We start from the raw sequence: 20,133 nt of genomic DNA, 5'->3' as shown, positions 1-20,133 counted from the left end.
AAAGCTAACAAACACATTTTCCAAAATGCCCAACTGTTTATCTAAGTAGAAATAATTATAAAATCATAATTCACTGTATTGTTTTACTTTAATTCATGCAAATTTCAACCCAAATTTCTAGCAATGACTTAGTGATTATAAATGTACTCACTAAATAAAGTCAGATTTTATTTCTAGAGAATTTGAATTGTAGAAAATTCAGAGAAATAGGTGTACCCAACAGAATTACTAAATGTGAAAAAGTACCTTTTTTATTACATAGAATTTATAATAGTCAGGGTTTAGCAGATTATCCAGCTACTGCTGATTTTCCTCGTGTTTTCCCTTAATTGGGTAAGTGAAGGTTTATCATTCACACATTTACCTCCAAAATACACCAACCCACTCAGTCAGCGACAACACTTCCTGCCCCGGAGCTAGCGAGCGTAAAGGCAGTTTTCTACTCCAGGTCATTGAACAGTCCCCACAGTGCAGTTGGGGTTAAGTGTCTCACTCGGAGGCACCTCGAAGCTATTGTTAAAGCTGTTAATTGTTGAGGGGGAGGTGAGTCTCAGACTTTTCCAACTGCCACTGATAATCTGTGCTTGTAAAAAAATCTGATACTTTCTGCCTTGTTAATCAGGCTACATTTCAAAAACATAAAAATGTCTCTCAAAAGTCTTATTTTTTTGTATCATCCCTTGTTTGAGGAATTTTTGGTTAAGGATTACATAGGCCAGATTAGGGGAAAAGTATTACAGAACACACTGACAGAAAGTTTATCCCACAATAAAGATAAGAGGAACAAGAACAGGGATTACTACTGAAATCATGAACAACACAAGGACAGTGTTTTTCTTGCAAAGTGATGTTCCAACTACTTTGGCACACACTAAGCGCTGTCATCTTAACTACTTTTTATTTGTTTGTTTATTTATTTATGTCTCTGCTTCAGGATGAGTCTGCAATTTTATAATATGGGATATTGAACCAATCCATCCTCTAAAGTGAAAGCAGCAGTAGGTAGAATTGGAGCATATGATTAAAAATAGTTATTTAAAAAACTCAATATGTTTAGCTGTAAAATGAGAAAGTTTGTGAGCCGGCAACCATGTTGAGATCAGTTGAGGAAATACCAAACACCGCCCGCCAGCCGGAGCAAACTTTCTCATTTTACAGCTAAACAGTACACTACAAGATGTTTCTGAAAACATTTCAGGAGAGAAATAGGCATTACAGTAACCAAATATTAATTCATACTTCATCAGCGCTGCCTAGTTTGACCGTTTGATCGGAGTTTGTGAGTGATTGACAGCTGCCTCTGTTGAATGAACAGCCAACAAGAACACTCTCTCTCTGAAATGACCTGTGATTGGCCAAAGTCTCCCATCACGGGCTAGATTATTTAGAAACTTGAATGACAATATGCTGAAACGTTATTATGATTTTTTTCCCAATGATGCCAAAAAACGTTCTGCCAAATATGTTCTTTGTTAACTCTGCTGAGAGACGGTGTCTCGTCTTATTTACTGCTTGAAAGATAGGTCTCAAACATCCTGCGTGGTTAATGTTTGAGACAGGGGCGGTTCAAAGATTACAGAGGTTGGGACTGTGCTACCCACTGTGTGCCTGCCACTGTAAGGTAAACTCCCCAGGATCCCTGTTAGTCACCGAGGCCATGATATGTCCTGCTGGGCGCCTGGGGTGCGTGTGCCATGCGGGCGATGCTTTTGCCTGTCAGGTGGCTTGTGGTGAGAGCTAATCCTGTTGAAAATAGAAATGTTTTCTGCCTTGGGATGGAGGGGCGGGGGGGGGGGGTGCAAGAGAGATGCGACCGGCCCCAAGGAGTCAGTCATCCATGTGCACAAGGAGAGATAGTCTAATCTTGTCACAGACACGGAGGGGGGAAAAAAAGGAAAGTCCCAAGCTATCAGTTGCAAAGACTTCTGCTTACGGAGATGATTTGTAAAATCATGCTAGCACATGACAGAAACTGAGACTTTTTTTTTTTTTTTTCTCCTTCTCAAAGGCTCCCAAAGGCACCATCCGTTATTCACTTATGCATACATTTATGTTATTTATTATTTCATATTCTTACCTTTGAAATTACCTTTCTGTCGAGCTTACTGGTGGGATTTTACACAAGACCCCCAGCGTCATATCATCTGCACAGCATTTAACATTTAATGACGCATCTTCCCGCTCCCCCAGTACCCTGTTTTCTATGTGGGGTTCAATTTCTTTTTAGACTAAAATGTGCATGCTTTTGTCTTTTAGCTGCGCCCAAGGTATACTAAGGAGAAGTTGCTTGTCTTCAGGTTATTATCTGAATCCTGTTATCCCCTCTAAGTCTGTCTTCATAATATGTCATTAAAGCATCCCTGTTGCCTTTGGATCTCAGCTATACTTTACAGAGTAACATGTACAGTAGTAGCAACTTGCTACTCTGCATGCCGTGGTGGCGGTAGCGAGGCGACGGTAGCGAGGCGGTGGCAGCGGCGGTGGCAAGAGTGATATTCTCGGAGGTCCCGTCAATGTGACGGAGTGGCAGGAATAATTTTTGCATGCCCAAGCTGACGGCTTTCAAGTGGGGAAACAATGTGCCAATTCCCTTATCGGGCTCTATTTCACTCTTAAAATACCCAGCAGCAGTTGTGATGGGGGAGCTGACTTCCAGGTTTCCCTCAAGCAGCTCCTTGTGCATTATCAGAGGGAAGCCAAGCATAATATGTTTGCGATTTCAGCAAGTAATGTCATTAACGCTTAAATAAAGCAGCGAGGACTCTATAGGGAGAATAACACAATACCTCACATCAGATCACACATGGCTTGTTATAAAAGTGAATTATGGGTGAAAGAAAATATCATCTGTACACAGTATATCACTTGATTTTCCCTGACCCCGGGATTTGACCTCATGAATCGTCCGCCGTTGTTGATTCAGCCCACTTCTGCACAAAATCCAGGGTACGGGTTATAAATAACAAAGGACCTCTTTTGAAGCTGTGGGTCTTTTTATCCATTTATTCACTGCTTTTTGAAAGCAAACTGACACAAATCAAGCAAATGTCAACCGAGAGTTCCTTCAGTTGGTTTATGCACCAGATGTATTAAAAGAACAGTGTGTAGCATTTAGGGGGATCTATTGGCAGACATGGAATATAATATTAATAAGTATGTTTTATTAAGTGCATAATCACCTTAGAATAAGAATTGTGTATCCGTTACCTTAGATTGAGCCGTTTATATCTATATACGGAGCGCGTCCTCTTCACGGAGCCGGCCGCCATGTTTCTATAGCCAACTAACTAACACTGGCTCTACATAGGGCCTATTGCATTTTCACATTTTTGCATTTGCCCCCCTGGTTCTCCTACATGCGTGGCACACCGGAGAAGTTTCAGTTGGTTGCAATCTGCAACCTCACCACTAGATGTCGCCAAATCCTACAAACTGCACCTTTAACTGGCCGAACAAGACACTAAAAAGCTATTTTGTTATTATAGCGTCCCCCACATTGTTAGCAAGGTGCTTAAAGCAAGTTACACCATTGTTGTTAATGCTTCTCATCAATTTTATAGCTTTACCATAAGTTTTATGGTTGTTTTTTTATGGCATGGTTACCACTTCATACTCCATATTGCCATTTGTTATAGACCAGATGACATCTTTAATCTTGCCAACAGTAGATCATCAAGAAAGTCTGAGTAAAATGATTATTAAATGCATTACTTACATTAAAAACATGACGGCCTCATACTATATAAATATGCCACTGGGATCCAGTAAGTCAATTATAAAGTAATGACTGCTGCTGCCCATTTTCAAAATGGTACCTGCCACAAATGCCAAATGTTTAGAGAACGTATAAGTTCAGAATTTGCAGCCGCATCTTTACAGCTGCTCCCAAACTCTGTCACCAATAATGTGACATGTAAACTGTACAACAGATGCTAGTAAATAATCTGGAACCGAATGCCATGCATTGAAATTAATTGTTTTGCCAGTAATGAGGCGGATGAGATGTAGAACATCTTGCCGAGGAAGAACAAGGTGTCTCTGTTACTGCCAACAACTCTGCAGACAAGTTACAGCAGCACAGATGCTCCGGCACTTTGCTTCGGATCCAAGGTCTCGCTTTCACCCAGCCAGGAAAACAAAGGGAAGTCCGTCCCTTCTGATTCAAATGCATCAGCCAGTTCCATGTGTACGTATCAAAATATGGAAGATCGAGTGTTTGCCAAGCCATTTGATGGTCGTTGTCTTTTGCACTGTTTGATGATAAATGCAACTCCGCTGGTGAAATGATATTATAGGAATTTATGAAAGTCATTGCTTCTGAGTTTTGGTGTGAAATGTGAATATTAGCCTAATAATTTCACTAAAAGCTCTTTTGTCATTTATTTTCTGTAATGAAGGAACAACTTAACTGTGACATCCACAACATCTGAACACTGGAGATCTCTTTGGCATTACCAAAGTCTGATCGCGTCTCCCTGCTGAGAGGGAAATGGAGCGTGTGGTTATTACTGGCAGCAAGTAGTCCAAAAACAGAAACACTGTTTTTCTCTTTTGCGTCTTCAGTAGCAAAGTTGCTGCACGTGTGAATATAATCTTATTGCGAATGGTAGCCGCATCTATAATAATAAATGTCAGATGTTTTGCTCTCTTAAACCCACTTCACGCTAGCTGCCCAGCACCAAACAGCAGACACACATTTAGCGGCTAACTGGTGAACATAGTGGAGCACTGAGCAGCGAATGAGCCACATATTTCCCTCAGGAGTTGATGGAGACCAGATAATCCAATTTCAGAAATTGTGTAATACAAAAAAAATAATTGTCTTAATTTAAGTAATCAACCATGGAAGTTTCATAGTGATATCTATTAGTTAAATATTTGTACCCTATTCCTCTGTAGTGTCTTGCAAAATGTATGGAATTCTACAGTACATATGTTGAAAGGCCATTTTCTCAAAGTGAGTTTTTTTCTCATACTTTGAGCCAGAAATCTCCACTTCAGTAGTACTTACACACACCAAACGTTCTAGTTTAATTTCTATCTATATTCTGAAGGTTTATTTGCAGAGGGGTCTGTTCATAAATCATTTATAGCCGGTTTTATTTGACATTTTATTCTCTAAAAACATGGCGAAAATAGATTTGTTTTATAGTTGTTGACAGTATTTTTTGGTTTATGGAGATACATATCCAAAATTCCCTCCTGCAAAAAAAACCTTTGACTCCAATATGTCAACAAAATGACATTTTGAACCTGGCTTTATCCAATGTTCAGATGTCTGTTCTGGAAATGTATGCAAACTTGTGTATATTTAATAATATAATACCTCATTTACACATTTAAACATATATATTCAGACAACCTGTAATAAAAAAATAATTGTCTTAATGTAAGCAATCAACTGGGGAAGTTTCATGGTGATATCTGTTTTAACAAATTTTACATTATTAATTTTACCCTATTCACCTGGGGTGTCTTCCAATCATTATGAACACCCACTGAAACATGTCTTCTTTTAAATTGCTTCTGACTTTGTGGAGCATAATTAAAAGAGCATAATTAAAAAGCAAATTACTCAAGCAAATAAACTGTATTTTAAATCGACAGAAGAAACAGGAACTACATGTACATACTGTACAATATGATGGTACCTGATTAAAATGTGTCTTTTGTTGTTGTTTGAATAAAAAAGTTTCTCTACATGCTGTTATACTTCCTCAAATGTTTCACATTCAGATATGAAAACTCAGTAATACATGTTAAGACAAGTATCACAGTAAGTAAATGGCCTGACTATCTGATGTATTTGGAGTAAGGTTTCCACTGTTTCTTGGTTCTTGCAGGTGGCTGATCAAGTGAAGAGGGAATGCTGTGAGGGTATGTGGATTAAGGGGAGTCGTTGCCCACCTCACACCTCCAGCCTCCCGACGTCTGCACAGTAAGCAGCTCCAGCAGCTCTTTGGAATCAGCAGGACAGCAGTTACTGCCTGTGAGTATCATCGCACTACCCGAATTATGAGTCGTCCCTGCTGATCAGCACGCAGTGCACACTATTTGAGTGCAGTCGGAAAATGTTTCATCATTTCTAACTTCAGTGCGCTGATATACACTGGTTTAGCAGGCTGTGTCTGACACATTTTAAAACCAGCCATCAATTAGATCAGTTTAAGGAAAGTATGGAGAAAACAACATGACACGATCTTGCATGCTATTGCCTGAGGGTGTTATCAACAGAGACCTAACAACACATCTCACAGAGGTCACATTTAAAATGTAGAAACATCTGATCACCTCATCTGAGTGCAATAGTCTACATTAACATCACGGCACCGTACATGTCAATCAAAGCATCTCTCAGAATACATGGACTTCTAGATGGACTTTATGTGCTTCTCAAGCAGCTGGCTGGGTTATTTGAAAACAGTAATTTGTGACTATTTAACAGGGTTTGCAACCTGAATCCTGCGTGTGGTTAGGTTTAGACAAAACAAGCACTTTGGGTAAGGTTCAGGGTCTGCGACTGAAAGGGGCCCTGAAAAAATATTAAAACATTAAATATATATTTTTTTCAATAGAAAATTAGTGATTAGAGGTCCAGTGTGTAGGATCTGGCGGTATCTAGCGGTGAGGTGAGGAGACTGCAACCAACTGAAGCCTCTCCTGTGTGCCAAGCGTGTTGGAGAGCTACGGTGGCCGACGCAAAAACGCAAATGGCCCTGTATAGAGCCATCTGGAGCAGAGCCTGTGCGTAGTGTGTGTTTGTACGTGGGAAGTGAGTGGTGAAGCAAGAGAGAGAGAGAGAGAGAGTGGCAGCGATGGGAATGAATAATGCCATTGACTTCAAACCAAGCAGGAAAAGCTAACAGAGTTTGGTTTGTCTGTTCTGGGCTACTGTCCCTGGCTGAGTCCCTAAACATAACCATTCAAAAGTGTAATAATGCTTTAGTTGCCATCAGCATATATTGTATTACAAGAGTGGAAATAGTAGGGAAATGAAATCCGTTGTTAATGAATATTTTACTGAGATGTTCACCATCAACACTTTTGCAACTTGCCAGATACATGAATTAACAACGTTTCCTCATTATGTTTCCTACAAAATACATTTGCTGTTAGTTGTATATGAATGTCATTTCTGGGACACTGGGTTCATTTTACCATAGTACTCCACTACTGTCCTGAATGTGTGTTGTGGCAAAAGCTTTGGGAGTGTTTTAATTCATCAGTGTGAGACCCTGCATTTTAAGTGCACCTTTGATTTGCCTTCATTTGATGTATTCAATTATGTGCTAAACATGACATAAATGAACTTGTTTTCTCCGTCATTGCTGTAGTGCCACAAATCCTCCTCCATTTGCCTTTTAAGTTGCTTTGCCTAATCAAGAGCAGAACATTTCATTTACGGCTGGTCCATAAGAAAATCATCCCCTGCAATGCAATCCTCTGGTCTCAGAGGTAATGCAATTTGATAAGCATTAGACCAGTAACACTTTCTGACAACACACAGATGAATTATTAATCAGCACTGAAGTGATTTTCACACCCACTTGTATACAGGCGGCTGGCTTTAACTAGCGGAGATTTACCATGTGAACGAGGTTTATGTCAGTGATAAAAATATCTGCTGGAGACACGATCCATTAAAGCACATTTGCGCACTGATGAATAGTCTTTCTGAGATCAATTGACGTGATTGCCATTACTCACATCAGATGATATAGAGATGATATATACTTCCTTGATTGCACTCCATAAGAAAGGTTAAACTGCTGACCTCTATGTGTGCTTATAACCCTGGAAGAGCAGCTGTCACATTATCGTCAATCAATTCAATTCAGTTCAATTCACTATTTCACGAGTGGTGCATAGAAGGAGAGAGGTAAAGGGTGAGAAGAAAAAGGTTGAGTATAAAAACAGGTATTTACAGATTCAGATATCATCGTCCTCACCTCCGATAACTAAAGCTAGGCATACAGTGTACGAGTGTAACTCCTACTCCTACTGTACGAGTAGATCGTTTGCGATGTAAAGCCAAAGCTTACGATTTATGTGCTCACACTATACGGTCTGATAATCGGCTGTTGACAGTTGTCAATAAAGATTTGTTTGAAAGCTCCGAGGCAGGTAAAGTTTGTTTGCTAGCAGAGGTCTGTACGGGTCACAATGTTAACAAGGCAGAAACTTGCTGCCTTGGTCTGCTGAAACGTCATAAAAAAAGAACCGCCGGCGTATATGGACGCGCAGGTAGCTAGGAAGACGTGGACAGTATAGCTTGTCCATTTTGCAGAGAGAATTGGAGGTAAGCTAGCTACGTTTTACTTTATCTATTGTACGTTATTATCTTGATGGCTACGCTCTGATTACTGTAAGTAAAGCAGAAAAAAGGCACTGAGGGAATCGACTCGTGGCTCTCTTCAACTTTGCGAGATCCTGTGGACGGCCGACCAAAATTTCTTACATGTCAGAAATTCATCCGACAGCCGGTCAGGAGGAGTTAACCGGTCCTCGGTCCCCCCCCCCCCCCGTACAAGACACAGCAAACGACGCCCGACGAAGCAGAAATTCGGTCCAACTCTAAAATGAGTCGTGCAGCTCAAAATTCAGGCCAGAAACGGGCTAAATTTGTACAATGTATGCCCAGCTTAACACTCTGAAGTACAGTTAAGTCACCTAATGATTCCATACGCCTGTCTGTCTCTTTCAATATTCCATTCGCCATTAAGACCCAGCGATCCGTTTTCATACTGTAGGTACTTTTCCTCATCGCCCTACTTTTACCAGGCCATTCTTTAACTCCACCTCTTCTCTACCTCATAACAATTGATTCTTTTTGCTGCAGATGACCAGGGTATTGACTGAAACCTTTTTTCCATGACATCTTATCTTAGGTTTGACTCCATGACAGATAAAATAGAATAAAAAGCCATAGAGAAAATAAATAAATAATTGCGATCTATTAGGTTAGCACACCTCAGTAATATGTCCAGTTGACTGTAGCCTTCTCCCAGCGGACAACCAGACATCTCCGCTTTTCAGGGGATGAGCATTACAGGAAGTGCCATCACTTCAGCTCCTCTGTGTCGATTGCTCCAAAATGGCCAATTTCCTGTCTAGGATGTGTGTTTTCACATTTTTATCATCCCCTGCCGTAGTTATCTAGTTGCACTTAGGGCCATCAGTCATCGATGCTGCGGGGAGAGGAAGCCGATGTGCAGTAAAACTGACGGACGGCCTTCCGCATGACTGAAGATGTATGAGACGTGCAGGCGAGCTAGTGGGGCTTTGCTTTATTGTATTTTCAGCGCCGCCGTAAGGTGCCAACGGGGAAAATAGCGATGCTTACTGTGCCTCAGACTGAACCGAGCATTTTGGGATGTGGCATCTCAATCTTTGGAGGATAGTGAGTTAAAAGCTTCCTGACATTTTTGTTTGTTTGTTTTTATATGGCTCACTAATATTGAAACACACTGTCAGACTGTCTTTACAGTCATTATACCACCAAACAAATTGCAGTTATTTTAAAGGGAAACTACACCCATTTTCAAAATTCATCCATTTGGCATCTAGAACACAATCAAAATAAATTTGAATAAATAAAAAGAACAACCACTTCACTTGCTCACTCATTGTTATTTCCTGTTCTCATTGTCAGAGGCTGAGAGTTCCTCTTGACATTATCTCACCAAACTGTATCAGTGACAATAATTTGGAAGTTGTAATTGGCTCTGAATTATCGAGGCCAATTATTTTCCAGTGTTTTTTGAAATCACTACAAACATCTTGGAGCACCAGAAACTCACTCTTCTCAAACCCTTGCTCGAATCACCGTAATCCTCTTAATTTCTACACGGAAACACTCGGTCAAACAAGCCAGCTAGTTTGTATAACAATGGACGCATAATTAATTTATTATCAAAATTCCCAAATATTGGATTAATCCCCTAATATTCAATATCAATTTATACAGGATAAACGTAAAACAAGCTCTTGTACTGTGCCTTAAGAATGGAGATTATATATTCTGCTGCACAGGATAACTGCCATGTGCAGCATCAGAAAATGATTCATCATTTGCATAAGAACAATGAAGCGACACCTCTCAGCGAGCTCTAATGAGAAACGTTCTTGTTCGATGGCTTGCACTCCACCTTGCATACAAAACCCCCACGACTTGACCTTTGAATTATGAACATTCTCCACTGCGTGAAACCGCATCCATGTCGACGAGACAGGAGACGAGTGTAGAGTAAAACATCATGAGATGCCATTTAGTTAATGGCTGTGAGTCGTTGTGCTCTTACATTTTTTTCTGTTTAGGGCTGAGAAAGTATCATGAAATCTGTGTATCAGATTCTTAAAGGAAAGCTAACGTCCACATTCAGGCTGGTAAAGTTGGCTTCAGCCTCGTCTTGTTTCCATCACAGCAGCTGCATTTCAAACACGCTGCCCTGTCAATTTTCAAATGCAAGATTTATCTGTACACATCATTAGACACCCTGACTGTATTTGATTGATCTGGATATTCAATTTCTCCTCGAAGAACAGTTGACTGAAGCCGCCTGTTTATTTTCAGCACCTGCAACATAATTGGTTTCTCGTGCTTTAGGGGCAGTGTATCGTTCTTTGTCCAATTAGGGACAATTTCCCTCCAGTTGGACTCGTTAGTCTTCAATGCAAGTTGTCAAAAGTAGATAATTATATTCTGATTTCACCAAAGGATAGCTTCACACCAACCGTTTAAAATCAAATAAGCTACACTGGAATCTTCTTTGTCACTTTTAGGAGAATCCATGTAAGCTTTGTCTGAGCTCTCAGAACAATACATTACAAGATACTCCTGTCTGGACTGACATTGAAAGCCGATTTGACGCATCATTTTGACAGCAATACTCTCAAAATCTTGCACATTGGGTTTTGAAACACTTTGACGAGGAAACAAAGACACAAGTATAAGTGTTGTACCTTTTTGTCAGCATTGTTTTTCTTAATTTCATCTGATCAAAAATTTGCATCGGTTAAAATTAAAGACCAAAAGAAAATAATAATAATAATAATAATAATATATTAGATTTATATAGCGCTTTTTAGTGATCTCAAAGACACTTAAAATGCCACCACAAAACATTGGGTGCTCTAACTTGCATCCACCACTGGCCTGGTTTGTTGGGGGTGTATTTTTAGACTAGTCATCTTGATATTGTGTCAAGGTTCTGTAGAGTTTGATAACACTAACTTTTTCCAACACTGAGTCAATGTCAGCCCCTTCTTTCAAGACTTCTTTCTAGTCTCTGCCCTGATATCAAGTACATTTCCACCAAAATAAAAAAAGGATGAGCTCAGTAACTTCATTGACTTTGATGAGCCTCGACAGTCCATAATGCAATGTAGACATAAGACATCTCTTAGTCTTGTTGTCAGGCTATTAAATAGGCGTTATCAGTCGCTATAAGCCCCATAGATGTGGGTCAATAGGGGCCTACTACACCCACTAGTAGGTTTTATCATCTATTCACATGGTAGATCACTGAAAGAAGGTATAAAAGAACATGGCAGCGACCTTTAGTGATCGGGGATGATGGATGGGACACAAAACACAGGGTTTTCACCGAGGAGACTGGAGTTTGCATCCCGTGTGAAAGCAACAATGTGTATTTGTATTTGTGTTCACAGTTATTTTAACCCAAAACACAGTGTTTTTCCCTAAACTTTTTTCCATAAACCTAAAGAAGTTGTAACTTTGTTGCTTAAACCTAAAGAAGCCTTTTTGTTTTTGTCCAAAACATGACGTTTCATTCAATTCAACATATTAGAACGTGTTACTTTTAAGTTTCACTTTCACAACGTAGTAGGCCCCTAATGAGCCGCATCTATTGTGCTTATAGCGACTGATAATGCCTATTTAACGGCCTGATAACAGTTGAATCAGGTGCATCGGTCTCACAAAGCTGTTATTTTTTTGTTATTCTCTTAACCTGCATTTGTAAGTTGAAACTAAATGAAACCAATTAACACCTGGGAATAAAAAAGCCAACAAAAAATATAATTAACATATCAAAACAAATATGCCTCCATCTCTAATTTCAAGGCGGCAAATTGGCAGTAGTGGTTGATAATGGCCGATAACACTGCGGTGGTGTGTGTTCTACCATTTGCGTTTCTGCCAAGCTGGGTGTGTTGATTCTGATGTGGGTGCATTATGAATGTCCTGCCTACTCTCCCCCCTACTGGAGAACGCCTGAACAGTCTCTATAATATTATACAATATGAGATATCATATGATACCCCATCCTATGAGAAAAGTATGATAAATTCACTGTTAAGTAACTACAACAGAATGAACGGATAAATTAGGAAAAAGGAGGAGGTGTAGATAAATATATGTTTGTCTGAGGGCTGATGGATCTCAGTGGTACAATTAAATTGTACAGCTCAAATTTTGCCAAACCTTGATGAGATTCATGATATCAGTTGCAGAGATTTTGAGGGGACAACCCTCGCAGTTCATTGTTTTTAATTAGCCACACACTTTCAGTCTTGTTGCTGCAGGCTTTGCAGACACTGACACTGTTTGTATTTTTCCACATACCCCCAACAAATGCTGCTGTGAAACTAAGAAAATTACAATTTATGCAATGTCACATGAAAGCTTAGTATTTAGTGTAGAGCATTTCCTGTTACTCACTCAAAGACAGTACTTTAAAAGCAATGGGTTGATGTCGGCTTCTAGGATACTTCCAGAACACACAATTTTTTTTTCTCCAACAGCACTTAAAGGGAATGAAGTAGTCACCATGGTCTCACCAAATGAATGAACGGCAACTTGTAAGTCATTTCTTGTGCAATAACAACGCTATTTTTTATTGCTTTTGGCGTGTCATTTCACGCCATGTAGTTAGTATCGACTGCAGTGTAAACACATCCACGTAAATATGCTACGTTCAGATCTAGTGATGTAAAATGTGTGCTTAGACTTTCTTAGACCAGTGTTCATGTCCCAAAGTTTTGTTGAGTTATTTAGAAGTTGGTGACATTTGTGACGTGTTTTCCATACTTATGTTACATTGTTTACATACATATTTTACAAACTTATTTTAAGCCCAACCATGATATTTTTCCGAAACCTTACTAAATGGTTCCGTTGCCTAAACCTAACTGCAGCCATTACTGTATTTTTTGGCCTAAACTTAACCGTGTTTTACTGTAATGATGTGGCATTCAAAGACACCCGAAAAGCAGTTTCACCATGTTAACCCCATGCCGTGAAATGGAAAGCAAATGCAAATGCAAAGTCCTTGAGCCATTAAGCAGTTGCCTCCTGGTCTGCTGTATGGAGGGTGGCTAATTCTCCTTTCAGTCTTTGGAGAGGGCAAGCCTCAATGATGTGTTCTGTTTGCTCCTCTCCACAAGCACACAGTGGGCTTGGGCTGCTGGTCCTGAATCCGTTGAGGGTTGATCACTGTCTCTTTGGAGGTTGGTGCCTAAAATGCATTATCATGACATGCGGAATGTCCTTAAAAATGTTGTGCTATTTATACGCCTTCCCATGAGCTCAGTTTGGAAATAGTATACATTTTTATTTTGAGGCAATATGTAATTAGCCCCTTGCTGCAGTTTACTCTGTGCTACCATCACTACTACTGTTTTTATGGTGTACTAGCTTCAGCTGTTGACTTAAACTGGATATTATGAATTTGCAAAGCTTTTCAAAACTGTATTTTATTGCAGGAAACCGTAACTGTTTTGACTTTTTCAAGTAATAACTTCCCTGTGGTGGTCAGATCGGGCAGTTATCTGAGACAGCAGCTACCTAGATGCAGCAGAGTTTTTGTCCGTTGCTACATTATCCGTTTCAAAGAAAGATCCCTCTTATGTCATATGCTTTTTTGACATATGTCGCTCCCTTCTCCCCCTCACCGTTTGTGCTCTGCGGTGTATTCAGTTCACTTGGCAGACGGAGGAGGCAAGTTTGTTTGTCATAAAGTACTGCTCTCCGGTGTTTGGGTAATATCAAAGGTTGTCAACACACCATATGCAAGCATGCTACCAAAGGCACAGCGTCTCTGCCCCTTCAACACACGGAAGAAAACTTAGACTATCCTCAGTAACAAATGGAAATCTTTCATTCATGACCTTGCCTAAGGCATTAAATATGCCAGGGCCACGACCAGTGTTTACTCCTGTTCCAGTATTCTAGCTGCAGAGCTTCAGCGTCATGCAAGCTTTCATTGAATGCATACTGTCTGTTATCAAGGGCTTTCACTGTCCTTATCTTCCTACTTGGGTTATTGGGGGGAATAGTAACGTCTTGTAAGCAACAGGAGGCAGCAGACTTAAAAGAAATTGCAGACTCAAAATTCAGAAACATGGAATGCAACATGTAGAATGATAAACAGCCAGTCACAAACATTTCTATTGTACATTCAATTCAAAGTGTGTCCCTGTGAACTCAACAACTGTCCCTCAAGGAATCCATTAGCTTCTCAAGTGTGATATATTAAAACAACTCCCATTACATTTAGATAAGCTGTCCCACCAGCTCACCACTGTGTGAAAAGGTAATCAAAGCACTTCCACCTTCGTGCTCAGAGTAAAGTGTGCTTCAGTGATTATGAGATGTTCCAAAGCCTATTCATGCAGTGCACTAATGGTTTAACAAGGAAGTGCCATAACACTTTTACCACTAGACTGACCTGCTATGTCTTAGCCGAGGTAAGGGATTGGTGTGAACATCTGTCTCCAACTCCAATTACCCATGTCACATTTTTACGTAACTTGTTATACAACTAAAATAAAATCCCTATTTTACCTGTTGTTTCCCAAAGTTAAACATTTGTTAAATGTGACCTCTCCTTAACCCTCTGAGACCCACAATAGACCCATTTTTGTCTTTTTTGGGGGGGTACAGGGGATCTTTAGGGAGAGATAGCAGGTCAACAGTAGATGTCATATAGAAGTATTATACATCATCTGAAAGCTGGGAACCTGAAAATTAATTTCAGATGCACTGAGAAACACTCTATTATGTCTCACAAGTTGTTGCAGCAATTTTTGGGTTGATACCATTTGTTGCAGAGATTTGGTGCTAAATTTTAAAAGAAATTACTGATCGAAAATTGATAAAAATTAACAATAATCCCTCCAAAATACCACATTAAGTCACCAAGACCTTGAGGAACACCATAGAAAAAGCCACGTTGTGATTTGGTATTACAAACTTTTGACATTTGGAGATTTCTGCAAGAATTGCATTTTTCGACTATTAGATGGCGAGCACTTCTGCACTTTTCCTCGCCAAAATTTTGCAGAATTTTGGAGCATTATTTAGCCTCCTTCCCGACAAGCTAGTATGACATGGTTGGTACCAATGGATTCCTTAGGTGTTTTAGTTACATATGATAATCTTCCTTTAATCTAGCTCTAAAACTGAACTTGCTACTGCCTCTGAAAGACAGTAAAGCTGGTCAGGATCACGGTAATACCACTGTTACTTTGATTTGCCTGAACTTAGAATAAACCCATAATCATCACTGTTTGTGTCCAAATTAAGATTAAAAAACATAGAGTTCAGACATTTGATATCCATCACATGGAATCTTCAAAGTTTGTGATCATGTATTTTATGAATGTATGTGGGGAAATCTGGACTGCCCTCCAGATATATGAGACATTTCCTATTAATTATACCTTCTTAGTTGATTGTTACAATTATTATCTCCAAACCCTGCTAGCTTCTAGTCCACAATGAGATTTTAAATGCCTTAAATCCATAAAGGCAAGAGACATTTCAGCATCTGTGTTATATCAGGATTATAAATTAATTATTAAAGCCAAGACAGCTTTAGAAAATCTACAAGATTTTGGTTTTATGCTGCTAATGACAAATTATTAAGAGAAGTTTACTTTGTCCGATCCAAATGTCATCCAGCATATCTGGAGTTTAGTAATACTTGGCACAAATAGGCAGCTACGGCAACATCAGAGAGCTAAAAAGAGTATAATAAAAAAGGTTCATTATTTTATGGGGAGGTCACATTGCCCAAGAGTTTAGCTTGACTTTTCAAAAGTCTTTTCTTCTCAAAGAACTGAATATCAGTAAGTTCCTTTGCCTTTCAGCGCGACCTACTTTTGGCACCAAAAGAAAGATGATAAGAGAAAAATCAACCCCTTGCACAGTATTTTCCCCTTCTGTCAATAGCCACAGATTGCAGTTCAAAAGTAGCCTTGTTTTGCGTTTCTGAAATAAAGCTGAGGCAAAATAGGCCCAGATCTCTCGGAGCAAAATGTGTGTTTGTGGAAGATTTCCTCTAATCCTTGCTGCTAAGCGCAAAACAAGAATCCAAGGTCAGCTTTCCAAAGGATGCAGGGGCCATATTTCTATCATGTCAAAGGATTTACGGAGCGCAGCTTTGTGGTACATGAGTGCTCTACTACCTTTGTCTAGAATGCGTGCCAGTTGAACATATTTTTCGTGAACACACACAAAGTCTAACATAACACAAAGCAAAGGCGCAGGCTGAAAAGGTAGGGAATATGCTTTGAAATGTATGTTTTTTTACGGCTGCACAGTGGTGGCAGTATAGTGCACTGAAAGCTCAGACACACATGCTTCAGATTAAAAGAAAAAAATACTCTTATTTATATCAGTGTAACACAGAAAATCAGGGCTTGAAATGTAGCATAAAAGAGTAAGCAACCAAGTAGGCTCTAAATGCTGGGTAAAACTAAAACTTTATTTTATTGTCACATATGAAATTCAACCTCAGGATTTAAAGCCAGTTGGTAATCTTAAGAAACTAGCAAGAATACACTAGATTAAAAAAATTATCCAACTAAAAAAAACAGCCCAATGTTGACAACTCTTTTCCAATGAAAGCAGATATCAGCACGAGCTCCAAAAGTCCCTAAATCTAGCGAGAAATTTGCCAAGTCTGCAACACTGACAGTCCGTCCCTTCAGGCCTCCCCCCGAAGCCACTCCCCCAAAATTATCATTATGAACAGCAAACATGGCTCTGGTGACGCGCAATAGAGTGCTCCAGGGATGACATATTTTTGTAGGCCGACCTGAAAGTTCGCATCTCCCTGGTTCCCTCAACAAAAAGCCAATGAGATTGTTCCACTGGGTTTTGAATTATTGCAGTAGTCTCATTTAGCCACTTGTTAGCAACCGTCTTTTTTATGACAAACAGGCTTCAAAATTCATGAGTGGGGTATTCATTAATTTCAACAAATATAACAAAATGTTTTTGAAGAAGAATACCACCTCTAGCTTTAACCCATCCGCTCATACGGACAAAAGGAGCCGGGGATCGAACCGCCAACCTTGTGATTAAAGGACGATCCGCTCTATCCCCTGAGCCACACCAACATAATAATATAATATAATATAGAGAAGCTGACTAAGATCCCTGCAATGCACAGGTTCCTTCAGTACCGACGCCTGTCTCTTTAATGTACATGTATGAACATTATGTTTTTGTCTTTGCCATAAGCTATTGCCATGGCAACAGACAGTGCATTCACATATAGAGGGGTGTTTGTGAATAGATCATAATGATACACAAAAGCTTGTTTCTAATAATAGCACAACTGGGATTTGAAGTGTTATTTATGTGAATGTCAACACACTCATTGACACTCAGCGGGACAAGAAATGCAAAAAACATTATGTTTTCCTACAATTTGTATGTGTGGAGAGATATTAAAATGTCCCTGGGAATTAATCTGCATTGCTTCTGATGTAAGTTTTAATGGTTCTCTAAATGGATATTCAATAGTCATTAATCTTAAATATGAAATGGCTTTTGTTATTATTTCTACAAGGATCTTGCTCAGAAGGACTGACAGTAGGATGTCAATGTGTTTGCTAAATTAATGAATGATCATAGTCGGCAATGGGATTTCCTTTTTTACGTCTAAAGTTCAAAGTTTACGTATTAAGAAAGTGCAGCTGGGTTGAAATGAGTATGTCTCTTGAATATTCTGAGTTCCAGCAGTTTGTTGGATTTATGTTTAGAGTTTGCAAACAGATTTTGGGCTCAAGGGTGAGCAGCAACTTCCTCTTGTAAAGGTTTAGTCTTATCTCCCGACGCTGTTGTGGTGTGATTCTGCTTTTAAAATGATTGCGAAGCATCAGCGCATGAAGGTCATCGCCTCTCATATTGGTGGGTGCACTACGCTGCCAAAGATTATACTACCGAGCTTCATCCAAGGTTGGCCGTAATGGTTTAGAGCTGATTGTACATCAAATATTGATGCGTTTAACTGACGAGAAATGGCTTACAGTGGATGGAGCACAGCGGAGAGAGAGCAGATGCAGTTTACCAAGAAACACGGAGTTGCAGGGGGGAGAATCTGATGCACAGTTATAAATTACAGTTACAATAAAGTGTGTTGAATCGCAAAAATACAAAAGAAATGGAAAAGAATATAATTCAGTAGTCTGTTGTATAGTGAACTCATATTGCAATAACTCCAAAACTGATTTTATACCCTGTATGTTGTGAACATTTCTTGGTTTTGTTCAGTAAACTCAATAAGAGTTTTCTTATGCCTCCACGCTGGCGATAACCGTGGCTAGAGGCATTATGTATTCGGGTTGTCCGTCCGTACGCCCCATTCTCGTGAACGCGATATATCTCAGGAACGCCTGGAGGGAATTTCTTCAAATTTGGCACAAACATCCACCTGGCATTGGCTTCACTTCTCAGATTTGGAGGTAGCCACCTGGGATGAACTGATTAGAATTTGTTGGTAAATGGTCACCATGGCCTCACAAAACACGTTTTTGGCCATAACTCAAGAATTCATGTGCTAATTATGACAATTGTACACACATGTCTTATACGATAAAATGATGAATTGATGTCATTTTGGACAGACGTGGATGTAAACTGCAATTTGACTGGCTGGCATACGACATACAACCGTGAGGCGGTAATTCTAGCTTTACATTGAGATTTGTTGATAAGTCCTTCTTGGCACATGGGTTTGATTATGTTCATTTTCTTTTTGACATTTGGCTGATGTTCTTATCAGGCTTGATTTACAATAAATGAGTCTGTTGGATTTTAGTATCTTGTTCAAGGTCAAGGACGCTTTCACCGGGTATAGCTGTCGATGGGAACGGACACAAAGTGCCAAATGATATACGTTATTTATTGTAGCAAGGAAGATAAACTGAGGAGCAAATTGAGCTGCGGTGTGTTCATCAGTGACATGTTCATGTGTGTGAATGATGTAGTGTGAGCTGTGAAGTAAAAAGTAAAACAAAAGACTAAGCAAAGTATTCAGGGTTGCTGGTGAGAGAGAGAGAGTCTGCCACACTGGAAGCTGGGACTTTTATTTCCTGTGGAGCACTGGGCCCAGGTGCTCCAGATCTGGATAGACACTAAATCAGGCTCCTCTGGCACCTTGAAAATAACATACGTATACCCAGTAACTGATGCAGCACACACACACACACACACACACACCAGCAGACTAAGCAGGGGCTGTCACAATGGACACATGGGCTGTTGTCAATTTGATCTAGCTTATTATCTTTTGGTTACGGGTCTGTATCTCTGTTTTCTAGGTCACTATGCTGTCCATGCTTGAGATTGTTTTTTATCTTACTACTCACTATGAAATGCTGTACTTATAGACTCGGAAAACCGTATTTATTTGTATTTAAGGGTAAGCCATGGCAGTCAAAAAAAATGCATGCTACCCACCATCAGTGTTCACTGTTTTTTACCAGTTGTTTCATTGGTTTTGTTGGTGATTTCCTCAGTGAGGGATGTAGCTCAGTGGACACAGGAAGCTGCCGTGTACTCATGATTTGTTTTTCGGTCTGCTTTGAGGAGAAGAAGAAGCTTATTTCCACCAGTACCCACCTTGCCTGCACTAACTGCATGATTTTCTATTACACAGGAGCAAACAATTCTATTTCCGTAACCTGATTAATGCGCCCCCGCACCTCACAACCACCTCTGCGCACACACACACACAAAGACGGAATCATTTCGGTCTTGTCTCTCGTATGACCTCGCTGCATTCTTCAAAATGCGTGGTTTGTCTCTCCTGCCTGCTTAGAAAAAGCACATCATAACCTATGACGCACATGTGGCATTTGTATTGGTGTTATGTACTT

General features: G+C 39.8%; 1 protein-coding gene across 1 annotated transcript in view; it reads left to right on the top strand.

Annotated features, from left to right (window-relative positions):
- The window catches only part of lingo1a (leucine rich repeat and Ig domain containing 1a), a 146,958-nt gene that overhangs the window by 66,433 nt on the left and 60,392 nt on the right, over positions 1–20,133 (top strand). Inside the window, exon 2 of the mRNA XM_037767412.1 lies at positions 5,844–5,989. The gene's annotated coding sequence lies outside the window, so the exon portion shown is untranslated. The remainder of the gene's footprint in view (positions 1–5,843; positions 5,990–20,133) is intronic.

This window comes from Sebastes umbrosus, chromosome 4 (genome assembly GCF_015220745.1).
Source record: "Sebastes umbrosus isolate fSebUmb1 chromosome 4, fSebUmb1.pri, whole genome shotgun sequence".
Taxonomy (NCBI): Eukaryota; Metazoa; Chordata; class Actinopteri; order Perciformes; family Sebastidae; genus Sebastes; species Sebastes umbrosus.
Note: the sequence above shows the minus strand (reverse complement) of the source record. Positions and strands in the feature narration are given on the sequence as shown.